This window comes from Panulirus ornatus, chromosome 3, assembly GCF_036320965.1.
Source record: "Panulirus ornatus isolate Po-2019 chromosome 3, ASM3632096v1, whole genome shotgun sequence".
Lineage (NCBI taxonomy): Eukaryota > Metazoa > Arthropoda > Malacostraca > Decapoda > Palinuridae > Panulirus > Panulirus ornatus.
Window position 1 is genome coordinate 43,166,954 of NC_092226.1, and position 13,662 is coordinate 43,180,615.

Genomic DNA, 13,662 nt, shown 5'->3' on the forward strand with positions numbered 1-13,662 from the left:
TCTCTCTCTCTCTCTCTCTCTCTCTCTCTCTCTCTCTCTCTCTCTCTCTCATTCTCTCTCTCTCTCTCATTCTCTCTCTCTCTCTCTCTCTCTCTCTCTCTCTCTCTCTCTCTCTCTCTCTCTCTCTCTCTCTCTCTCTCTCCCTCCAAAACTCTCGAATTTGCCTCCCTCACCACGTCATCCATGATCATATTAAATAACCATGGGGACAGCACACACCTCTGCCGCAGACCGACCTTCACTGTGAACCATTCACTTTCCTCTCATCCAACTTGCACACACGCATTACACCCTTTAAAAAAAATCTCACCAGCCTAGGTCAGCCCTCCCTGTACCCCAGGCTGGGTCAGCAGTAGTAACAACAACGGGAACAGCAGTAGTAACAACATCAACACCAGTAGTAATAACAACCCCAGCAGCAGCAGCAGTAGTAGTAACAACATCACCAGCAACAGTAGTAGTAACAATACTAGCAGCAGTAGTAGTAACAACACTATTAGTAATAGCAGTAACAACACCAGCAGCAGTAGTAAGTAACAACAACATCTGCAGCAGTAGTAGTAAGAACAACAGCAGCAGCAGTAACAGTAACAACAACACAAGCAGCATAAGTAGAAGTAATATCAACACCAGCAGCAGAATTAGTAGTAGTAACAATAACAGCAGCAGCAGTAGTAGTAACAATACCACCAGCAGTAGTAGTAACAATAACACCAGCAGCAGTAGTAGTAACAATAACATCAGCAGCAATAGTAATAACAACACCAGCAGCAGTAGGAGTAACAAAACCAGCAGCAGCAGTTGTAATAACAACCCTAGCAGCAGCAATAATAGGATCAACACCATCAGTAGTGGTAGTAACAACACCAGCAGCAGTAGTAGTAACAACACCAGCAGCAGTAGTAGTTACAAAACCAGCAGCAGTAGTAGTTACAACACCAGCAGCAGTAGTAGTAACAACACCAGCAGCAGTAGTAGTTACAACACCAGCAACAGTAGTAGTTACAACACCAGCAGCAGTAGTAGTAACAACACCAGCAGCAGTAGTAGTAACAACACCAGCAGCAGTAGTAGTTACAACACCAGCAGCAGTAGTAGTAACAACACCAGCAGCAGTAGTAGTTACAACACCAGCAGTAGCAGTAGTAACAACAGCAGCAGCAGTAGTAGTAACAACACCAGCAACAGTAGTAGTTACAACACCAGCAGCAGTAGTAGTAACAACACCAGCAGCAGTAGTAGTAACAACACCAGCAGCAGTAGTAGTTACAACACCAGCAGTAGCAGTAGTAACAACAGCAGCAGCAGTAGTAGTTACAACACCAGCAACAGTAGTAGTTACAACACCAGCAGCAGTAGTAGTAACAACACCAGCAGCAGTAGTAGTAACAACACCAGCAGCAGTAGTAGTAACAACACCAGCAGCAGTAGTAGTTACAACACCAGCAGTAGCAGTAGTAACAACAGCAGCAGCAACATTAGTAGTAACAGCACCAGCAGCAGTAGTAATAACAACACCAGCAGCAGTAGTAGTAACAACACCAGCAGCAGTAGTAGTAACAACACCAGTAACAGTAGTAGCAACAACACCAGTAACAGTAGTAGCAACAACACCAGCAGCAGTAGTAGTAACAACACCAGCAGCAGTAGTAGTAACAACACCAGTAACAGTAGTAGCAACAACACCAGCAGCAGTAGTAGTAATAAAACAAGCAGCAGTAGTAGTAACAACTCCAGCAGCAGCAGCAGCAGCACCACCAGCAGAAGTAGTAACAAAGACATCACCAGCAGTAGTAGTCATAACACCAGCAGCAGCAGTAGTGACAACACCAACAGCAGTAGTTGTAACAACACCAACAGCAGCAGTAGAAACAACGCCAGCAGTTGTATTAACAACAACACCAGAAGCAGTAGAAGTAACACCACCACCACCAGCAATAGTAGAAAAATCACAAGCAGCAGTAACAGTTACAACAACAGCAGCACTAGTAGTAACACCACCAGTAGCAGTAGTAGTAACAACACCAGCAGCAGCAGCAGCAGTAGTAACACCAGCAGCAGCATTAGTAGTAACATTACAAGCAACAGTAGTAGTAACAACACCAGCAGCAACAGTTGTACCAACACCAGCAACAGTAGTAGTAACAAAACCACCACCAGCAGTATTAGTAACATCAGCAGCAGTAGTAGTAACAACAACAGCAATAGTAGTAGTAACAACACCAGCAGCAGTAGTGGTAACGACAGCAGCAGTAGTAGTACTTACAACACCAGCAGCAATAATAGCAGTAGTAGCAGCAGTACTAGCAACACCAGCAACAGTAGTAGTAACAACACAAGCAGCAGTAGTAGTAACAACATCAGTAGCAGTAGTAACACTAGTACCAGCAGCAACAGCAGTAGTAACAACGCCAGAGGCAGTAATAGCAGTAACAACAGCAGCAGCAGTAGTAGTAACAACACCACCACCACCAGCTGTATTAACAACAGCAGCAGTAGCAGTAGTACCAACACTAGCAGCAGCAGTGGTAACAAAACCACCACCACCAGCAGAAGTAACAACACCACCAGCAGTAGTCGTAACTGTACCAGCAGCAGTAGTAGCAACAACAGCAGCAGCAGTAGTAGTAACAACACCACCAACAGCAGTAGTAACAACACCACCAGCACCAGCAGAAGTAACAACACCAGTAACAGTAGTAGCAACAACAGCAGCAGCAGTAATAGTAACACCAGCAGCAGTAGTAGTAACAACACCAGCAGCAGTTGTAGTAACAACATCAGTAGCAGTAGTAAAACTAGTACCAGCATCAACAGTAGTAGTAACAACACCAGAGGCGGTAATTGCAGTAACAACAGCAGCAGCAGTAGCAACAGCACCAGCAGCGGTAGTATTAACAACACCACCACCAGCAGTAGTAACAACACCACCACCAGCAGTAGTAACAACACCACTACCAGCAGTAGTAGTGACAACACCAGCAGCAGTAGTAACAACACCACCACCAGCAGTAGTAGTAACACCATCACCAACGTAGTAGTAAGAACGCCACCATTAGCAGCAGTAGTAACAACACCACTACTAGCAGTAATAGTAACAACACCACCACCAGCAGTAGTAACAACACCACCACCAGCAGTAGTAACAACACCACCACCAGTAGTAATAACACCACCAGCAGTAGTAGTAACAACATCACCAGCAGTAGTAACATCACCAGCAGTAGTAGTAACACTACCACCACCTGCAGTAGTAGTAACAACAACACCAACAGCAATAGCAGTAACAACACCAGCAGTAGTAACAGTAACATCAGCAGCAGTAGTAGTAACATCACCACCACCAGCAGTAGTAGTAATAGCACCAGCAGCAGTAATAGCAACAACACTAGCAGCTGCAGTAGTAACAACACCACCAGCAGTAGTAGTAACAACACCACCAGCAGTAGTAGTAACAACACCACCACCAGCAGTAGTAGTAACAACACCACCACCAGCAGTATAGTAACAACCAACCACACCACAGCAGTAGTAGTAACACACCACCACAGCAGCATAGCAGTAATAGTAACAAGCACACCACAACACAGTAGTAACACCGCCATCCAGCAGTAGTAGTAACAACACCACCAGCAGTATATAACAACACCACCACCAGCAGCAGTGAGTAACAACACCACTACTAGCAGTAATAGTAACACACCACACCAAGTCAGTAGTAGTAACAACACCAGACCACCAGCAGTAGAAGTACAACAGCACCCCACACTAGTAGGAACAACACCACCAACCAACCAGCAGTAATAGTAGTAACAACACCACCACCAGCATAGTAGTAACAACAACCACCACCAGCAGTAGTAGTAACAACACCACACCAGCAGTAGTCGTAACAACACCACCACCACCAGCAGTAGTAGTAACAACACCACCACCAGCAGTAGTAGTAACGAACACCACCACCAGCAGCATGTAGTAACAACACCACTACCAGCAGTTAGAAGTAACAACACCACCACCAGCAGTAGTAGTAACAACACCACCAGCAGTAGTAGTAACAACACCACCACCTCCAGCAGTAGTAGTAACACCACCACCACCAGCAGTAGTAGTAACAAAACTACCACCAGCAGTAGTAGTAACACACACCATACACAGCAGTAGTAGTAACAACACCACCACCAGCAGTAGTAGTAACAACAGCAACCACCCAGCAGTATAGTACAACACCACCACCAGCAGTAGTAGTAACCTACACCACCAGCAGTAGTAGTAACAACACCACCACCAGCAGTAGTAGTAACAACACCACCACCAGCAGTAGTAGTAACAACACCACCAGCAGTAGTAGTAACAACACCACCAGCAGTAGTAGTAACAACACACCACCAGCAGTAGTAGTAACACACCACAGCATAGAAACCACCACCACCAGCAGTAGTAACAACACCACCACCAGCAGTAGTAGTAACACACCCCACAGCAGTAGTAGTAACAACACCACCACCAAGTAGTAGTAACACACCACCAGCAGTAGTAGTAACAACAACCACCAGCAACCAGCAGTTGTAACAAACACCACCACCACGCAGTAGTAAGTAAACACCCCAGTAGTAGTAAAACACACCACAGCAGAGTAGTAACAACACCACACACAGCAGTAGTAGTAACAACACCACCACCAGCAGTAGTAGTAACAACACCACCACAGCAGTAGTAGTAACAACACACCACCAGCAGTAGTAGTAACAACACCACCCAGCAGTAGTAGTAACAACACACCACCAGCAGTAGTAGTAACAACACCACCACCAGCAGTAGTAGTAACAACACCACCACCAGCAGTAGTAGTAACAACACCCACCACCCAGCAGTAGTAGTAACAACACCACCAGCAGTAGTAGTAACAACCACCACCACCAGCAGTAGTAGTAACAACAACACCACCAGCAGTAGTAGTAACAACACCACCACCAGCAGTAGTAACAACTACACCACCAGCAGTAAAGTAACACCACCACCAGCAGTAGTAGTAGTAACAACACCACCACCAGCAGTAGTAGTAACAACACCACCACCAGCAGTAGTAGTAACAACACCACCACCAGCAGTAGTAGTAACAACACCACCAGCAGTAGTAGTAACAACACCACCACCAGCAGTAGTAGTAACAACACCACCACCAGCAGTAGTAGTAACAACACCACCACCAGCAGTAGTAGTAACAACACCACCAGCAGCAGTAGTAGTAACAACACCCCACCACCAGCAGTAGTAGTAACAACACCACCACCACCACCAGTTGTAGTAACAATACCAACAATAGCAAAATACAAATCATGAACATCCCCAGCAGCAGCAGTAGGTCCACCTTGTGAGTCCACAGCAGGAACAGCAGCAGCTTCTCCACCATCTGCGTCCTCGGCAGGAACAATAGCATCGTCTCCACCATGTGAGTCCGCAGCTAGAATAGCGGTATCGTCTCCACCATCTGAGTCCAGAGCAGGACCAGCTTCCCCACCACCAGCATCCCCACCATTCGCGTCCAGTGGAAGATGCAGCAGAATTCTCACTATCAGCGCCTCAGCAGCAGCTGCAGTAGTATCTCCACCGCCAGCGCCCCCAGCAGTAGCAGAAGCCCCTCAACCATCAGCTTCCACAACAGCAGCACCAACCCCACCACCACTAGCGTCTCAAGCAGTAGCCTCTCCACCACCAGCGTCCCCAGAAGCGGCAGCAGCCCCTTCAACACCAGCGTCCCAAGCAGTGGCCTCTCCACCACCAGCGTCCCCAGCAGCGGCAGAAGCCCCTCCACCATAAACGTCCCTAGCAGCAGCAGCAGCAGCAGCCCCTCCACCACCAGCGTCCCCAGAAGCGGCAGCAGCCCCTTCAACACCAGCGTCCCAAGCAGTGGCCTCTCCACCACCAGCGTCCCCAGCAGCGGCAGAAGCCCCTCCACCATAAACGTCCCTAGCAGCAGCAGCAGCAGCAGCAGCCCCTCCACCACCAGCCTCCCCAGCAGCAGCCCCTCCAATACCAGCGTCCCTAGCAGTAGCAGCAGCCCCTCCACCATCAGCCTCCCTCGCAGCAGCAGCAGCCCCTCCACCACCAGCCTCCCCAGCAGTAGCGGCGTCCCCAGCAATAGCAGCAGCCCTTCCAAAACCAACGTCCCCAGCCGCAGCAGCTGTTCCTCCACCACCAGCCTCCCCAGCAGCAGCCCCTCCACCACCAGCCTCCCCAGCAGCAGCCCCTCCACCATCAGCCTCCCCAACACCTGCAGCAGCCCCTCCACCAGCAGGTTTTCCAGCAGCAACAAGAGCTCCTCCACCACCAGCGTTCACAGCAGTAGCAGCAGCCTTCTACCACCAGCCTCAATACCAGCAACAGTCCTTCCACAATCAGCTTCCCTAACAGCAAAAGCAGCCCCTCCACCATCAGCTTCCCCAACAGCAGCAGCAGCAGCCCCTCCTCCACCAGCGTCCACAGCAGCAGCAGCCCCTCCACCACAAGCGTCCACGACAGCAGCAGCCCCTTCACCACCACCAGCAGTCTCTCCACCATCAACGTCCCCATCGGCACCAGCGTCCCTCCACCTACGTCCCAACCAGCAGTCGTATCCCTTTCACCACCAGCGTCCTCAGCGGCAGCATCAGTCCCTCCACCACCAGCCTCCGCAGCAGAAGCAGCAACCCTTCTACCACCAGCCTCCTCCAGCAGCAGCCCCTCAACCATCAGCGTCCCCAGCAGCTGCAGCAGCCCTTCCACAAACAGCGTGAACATCAGCAGCAGCAGCCCCTCCACCACCAGCGTCCCTAACAGAAGCATCAGCTCCTCTAACAACACCGTCCCTCCTTCACCAGCATCCCCAACAGCAGCGTCCCTCCTTCACCAGCGTCCTCCTCCTCAGCAGCAGCAGCGTCCCTCCTTCACCAGCGACCCCAGCAGCAGCAGCGTCCCTCCTTCACCAGCATCCCCAACAGCAGCGTCCCTCCTTCACCAGCGTCCCCAGCAGCAGTAGCAGCGTCCCTCCTTCACCAGCGTCCCCAGCAGCAGTAGCAGCGTCCCTCCTTCACCAGCATCCCCAACAGCAGCGTCCCTCCTTCATCAGCGTCCTCCTCCTCCTCAGCAGCAGCAGCGTCCCTCCTTCACCAGCGACCCCAGCAGCAGCAGCGTCCCTCCTTCACCAGCATCCTCAGCAGCAGCAGCGTCCCTCCTTCACCAGCGACCCCAGCAGCAGCAGCGTCCCTCCTTCACCAGCATCCCCAACAGCAGCGTCCCTCCTTCACCACCGTCCCCAGCAGCAGTAGCAGCGTCCCTCCTTCACCAGCGTCCCCAGCAGCAGTAGCAGCGTCCCTCCTTCACCAGCGTCCCCAGCAGCAGTAGCAGCGTCCCTCCTTCACCAGCATCCCCAACAGTAGCGTCCCTCCTTCACCAGCGTCCTCCTCCTCCTCCTCAGCAGCAGCAGCGTCCCTCCTTCACCAGCGTCGCCAGCAGCAGCAGCGTCCCTCCTTCACCAGCATCCCCAACAGCAGCGTCTCTCCTTCACCAGCGTCCTCCTCCTCCTCAGCAGCAGCAGCAGCGTCCCTCCTTCACCAGCGTCCCCAGCAGCACCGTCATAGCACCCAGCAGAAGTAGCACCACCTCCACCATCAGCGCCCCCAGCAGCAGCAGTAGCACCCCACACTATGAGCGTCCCCAGCAGCAGGCAGGCAGAGCAGGCGCGGCACCTTTGACCTTCTACGGAGTCCAGCTAGAGCGAGGAAGCGGTCCCCGGGGGTGGCGCCCCGGTCCTTATCCATCGCCCCTTGTACCTTTAATCTGCCGGAGAGTTTGCCGCAGAGGTTCTCCAGCTCACGCCGCAGGGACTGCTCTCGGCCGCTTCCCCACCACCAAAGGGGATGGAGTCTTTGTCACGCAAAAAAAGAAAGAAAAAAAGGTGTTTCGGAAGTGCCGGAGGGTAGATGGGATCAGGGTGTTTTACGAGCCAAAGGGCTTACCCTTAAGTTAATGGGAACAACGTATTAAAGTTATGATGTGGGCTAAAGGGGATGGAGGCTCCAAGATACATGGTAAGAGTGTGTTTAAGGCAGCTTAGGGTAAAGAGGATGGAACACTCACCTGGAATGAAAGGCCACCTTAAGTTAAAGGGAAAGGGGGCCTTGTAGCGACGGAAAACAGCGTCTGATCATTGTCAACGAGCCAAACATGATGCTCCATCACAGCCCCGGAAATCGCTTGGGAACCATCCAATAAATCATAAGGTAATCATCATTCATTATGAATGATGTGTTAGATTAATAAAGCAGAACACATGAAATCAGAGAGCCGTCCAGTGATACACAACAGTGTTAGGTTAGGTGCTGGAGTTATGGCCTTTTGATTAATCATTGTATATTGTTACCAGACGCTAAACAGAAAGGCAGATCACAGGATGAAGCCATAGCTCATCAAATGACATTGTCATCTCCATTATTCAAAAGTCATCATAATAACATAAACCATTAATCCAGAAACAGAACAATGCATCAGATCACATCAGCACGACATCCCAGAGATGTCGGCCTGACTGATGGTTTTCTGTGGGGTTCCCCTGGTGAGAAGGGAGGAGACGTTATGCCTGGACAACCCTGGCATCATGTGACGATAATACTACTATTGAACGACCCAGGCATCACGGGACGACCGGGCATCATGTCATGACTGAATATGAACGCTGGATCTTGAACGCAAAAGATATAGAGGATGGACATGTTGGGAATTACATGCCGAGGACATGTGGTGTGAAGCACGGTGATCGTGTAAGAAATACGATGAAAGAGGTTTGGTAGCAAGTGTAATCTGATAAGGGGCGCTAACTAGGGTGTAATAAAATGGTTTGGACACATGGTGAGCATGAACAAGGAAACGACTGACAAAGAGGATCTACATGTCACAAGTGGAGGGAGAAAGAGGAGAGGAACACCAAAAAGGAAATAGAACCACTGAGTGAAGGAAGCCATGACACCCTTCTCCCATACACCATATTGCTCCAATGTGCTGTATACCATACCCTCCACTCACCTCAAAGCCCTTTTCACTATCTTTCCATCTCCTTCTCGGTCTCCAGTGTCTCTTATTCCCTTCATATCTGCCGCGTAGATCGTCTTTTATAAGTCTTTCTTCACTCATCCTCTCCATATGTCTAGACAATTTCAGCACACTGGTCTACTCTCTCAATTAGCTTACATTTACTGACATATCTCGCTCTAACACTCATTCCTTACACGTTTGACCTTACTCTCACCTCATATTGTCCCCAGGATTCATATCCCATACATCCAATCTCTTTCGTGCTTTTCCATGTTAGGCCTAAGACTCGCATCTATACCACTAGGACCATTATACATCTTCAAACATATCATATTTTTCCCCAACAGACAGTGACCTCTCCTTCCATACAATCAATGCTCCCAAGATCTTTGCCCCCTCTGTCACCATGAGACTTACTTCAGCTCCCATGGTTCCATCTACTGCCACATCCACTCCCAGGTACCTAAAGTACTATACTCATCTTAGGTTCTCACCCTTGGAATCATCTTGTCTCGCCACTCTACTCCATCTTATTACCCTACTTTCATTCACATTAACTCTCGACTCCCTTCTTTCGTATACTCTCCCATATTCCGTAAACCAGCTTCTAGAATTCTCGCTCGAGTCTGCCACCAAAACTGTGTCATCTGCTAAATAGCAACAAACCCACTTCCCAAGCCTCCCACCCCTACCCCCAACATAATGTACACCCGCCCCTCTCCAAGTTCCTTACTTTCAACATCCCTTACCTCGCTTTCTAAGAACAAATTAGATAGCCATGCTGACGTCACACACCCTTGATTCAGACCCATATTCACTTGGAACTACTCCACCTTTTCCCTTACTGGCCGCACACTCACCTAACTCTCTCGATAAAACTCCTCTGCATCTAATAGCTCTCCCCTTACACCATATAATTGCAACACTTTCCACTGGGCATCTCTGTCAACCCTATCATACACTTTCTTTGGGTCCAAAACAGGCACATATAAATCCCTCATTTTCTCCAAGTATTTCTCAAACAAACTTTCCAAAACAACACTTGTCCCTGAATCTCCCTTTCCAACCTATTTGTACTCACCTAACTCTCTCGATAAAACTCCTCTGCCTCTGCATCTAATAGTTTTCCCCCTAGACCACATCATCGCAACACTTTCCACTGGGCATCTCTGTCAACCCTATCATACACTTTCTTCGAGGCCAAAACAGTCACATATAAATCCCTCTTTTTCTCCAAGTATTTCTCAAACAAACTTTCCAAAACAACACTTGTCCCTCACTCCCCCTTTCCAACCTATTTGTACTGTATGGGAGGAGAGATTTATACTCGAGGTACCTAATGTCGTGAACACTCTCTACTAAATCTATGCATGCCGTCTGCATGAACCATGCCCTCACTCAATCTATGCATGCCGTCTGCATGAACCATGCCCTCACTTAATTTCTTTACATCCTTACTGAAAAATTTTACTTACTTCCTGTTATGCTTTATCTGTACATCTTTCGAAGAAATGTCCATGATTAACATCGTCGATCTCTTAAAAACTTACAAGTTGTGATAAGTTCACCCTTCATTCTTCTCTTCTTCCAAGGTGGGTAAATCTAAAGCCTCCAGCCTTTTCCTATAACTTTGCTCTCTTCATTTCGGTATTTTGTTGCCCTGCTCTGGACCTTCTCTATGAGCCCTCTGTGCTTCCCCAAGTGCGTGACTAAACCTGAGAAGCATATTCAAGTTATGACCTTTTGTAGGATAAGAATAGCTTGCTAAATGTTTCCTTATCCATATACTTGAAAGCTATACTGATATCTGCCATATAATTTGTCTCCTTAGGGACGATGTCGACTACCAAGTCCTTCTCACTTATAAACTTCTGCTTATTTTCAGCTGGGTAGTAATAATAACGAGGTTGTCCATCACTTTGTCCTTCACCTTTTTACATTTACATCGGCTGAATTTATCCACCACGTTTCAGACTATCTTTTGAGTCTGTTTAGGTCTCCTTGTAAGCTGATATAATTCTCCTCGCTTTTCACTTTCTTTGTGACCACTGCATCATCCGCAAATATGTTCAGGTAGGCTTCCATACCTTCATGCAAGTCATTAATATAGACTAAGGAGAGTAATTTTCCCAGAACCGAACCCCATGGCACTCAGCTGGTCACTTCAACCTATCTGGAAAAGGCTCCACTGACATTATTTGTTCCTACTCACTGAAATAATCCCTCCATCGCAGTTTTCCTTTCATCCCTGCTGATTAAGAATCAGCCTCCCTCCCACACGGTACTGTCAAACGTTTCCTGGCAGCCAAGATACACACAGTTCACGCCGCCTTTCCTTTCGATGTCCTGTGCATGCCACCACCCTGCCAATCACCACTCCCTCAACCTTGCCAGATGAGGTTTAATAATGGGTCGCACGCCTAAAATAAATTTTGAGAAACGCTGATCTAATACATTCAACATTCCTTCAGAATACTCACTTCATCTCCTCTTCATTTCTGTTTCGTCTGTTACAACTCACCATCCATTCCCTTCACTGTTCCTCCAATTTGTTCTTATCTTCTCACGCTATTCATCTCCTTCCTTGTTCTTCCTGAAATTATGATCATCATTATTACTACTGTTATCATCATCATTATTGCTATCGTAATCATCATTATCATATTCCTGATGACATTATATATGGATATATCAAGCTCCATCAGGGATAAGTCAGAGATAAATGTACTCTTAAGATGTCAGAGGCAAATATACTTTCGTGACGTCAGCAATAAGAGCAATGACATTAGATATAAAGTGTTTTTATGACATCAGACATGAATATAACCTAGGGTCAGAGGAGGCGAGAGTATGACATCAAACATAACCATTCATTGTGACATCAGTAATCAGAGCTTCATGTAAGGTCGGAGACTGAAGTATTTTGTGATGATGTCACAGTAAGTGTCCTTGATTGGTATGAACGTTTTGTGGTGAAGTGTGTTCAGTGAGGTTACTAGTAACGGGACTTCATATTACCAGAAGATTATGCATTTAGTGAAGTCACTGAAGAGTCTACTCTAAAATCAAAGACCACACTATGAGAAATGTGTATAACTGCTTATGTCACAGATAAGGGTATACACTGCCGAGTCATATGATTATACTCAGCCACGTCAGGTTTACTCAAGATGTCAGTAAGGGAGGTATCTGACGATGTAGGGGGGGGGGGGGGTTCGTTAAACAACGTTGAATCCATAGTATACGTAGCCTGTAACATCACGTGAGAGAGGATCGACATACGTGTGAGGATTGGGTGATGTCAAATGCACCCGGCTGGCACAGTTCTCTATCTTATCTTCGGTGGGAGAGACCAAATTTTTTGTCTTATCGACATACTGAACCACGAACAGATAATGCAACCTCCAAGGAAATGACAATCACATTACTCTCATTTCTTACTGTATATATATATATATATATTGGAAAGGATCACAATTTTGCGTGTGATCAAGATATTCCTATGAGTCCACGGGGAAAATGAAACACGAAAAGTTCCCAAGTGCACCTTCGTGTAATAATCACATCATCAGGAGAGACACAAGAGAGAAATATAACAGTCAGTTGATATACATCGAAGAGACGAAGCTAAGACGCCATTTGGTAAATATATATATATATATATATATATATATATATATATATATATATATATATATATATATATATATATATATATATATATATATATATATATAAATATATATATAAATATATATATAAATATATATATATATATATATATATATATATATATATATATAAATATATACACTATTATTATTATTATTATTATCATTACTATTATACTTAATCGCCGTCTCCCGCGTTAGCGAGGTAGCGCATGGAAACAGACAAAAGAATGGCCAATCCACCCACATACATATGTATATACATTAACGCCCACACACGCACATATACATACCTATACATTTTAACGTTTACATAGATACACATATATATACACAGACATATACATACATACACATGTACGTATTCATACTTCCTGCCTTCATCCATTCCCATCGCCACCCCGCCACACATGAAATAGCATATATATATATATATATATATATATATATATATATATATATATATATATATATATATATATATATATATATATATATATATATTCTCTCAAGAACACTTTCCTGGGGAGCTGGGAGCAGAGAAATGCCAGACCACTGAGCAAGAAAGTCTTCGACATGACTGAACTCCTTTCTCTCCGCTGACAATGATACAAGCTTCATAGAAGGTAACTTCTCACTCGCACTGTGACCACTTCACTGTGAAGTCCGGTAACACACACACACACACACACACACACACACACACACACACACACACACACACACACACACAGTGGAAAACTCCCTCCCCGTGCAGGACAAATGTGTAAACAGAACTTGGCTAATTGGTAAATACATACACACGCGCATTTGTAAATCATAACAGAGTAAGGAACGAGTATTATAGTTTAAAAAAGTAAGAGCACCAAACTTTGAAAAAAAAAATGGACAAGGCAGGAGAAAGCAACTTTTCCATAAATTC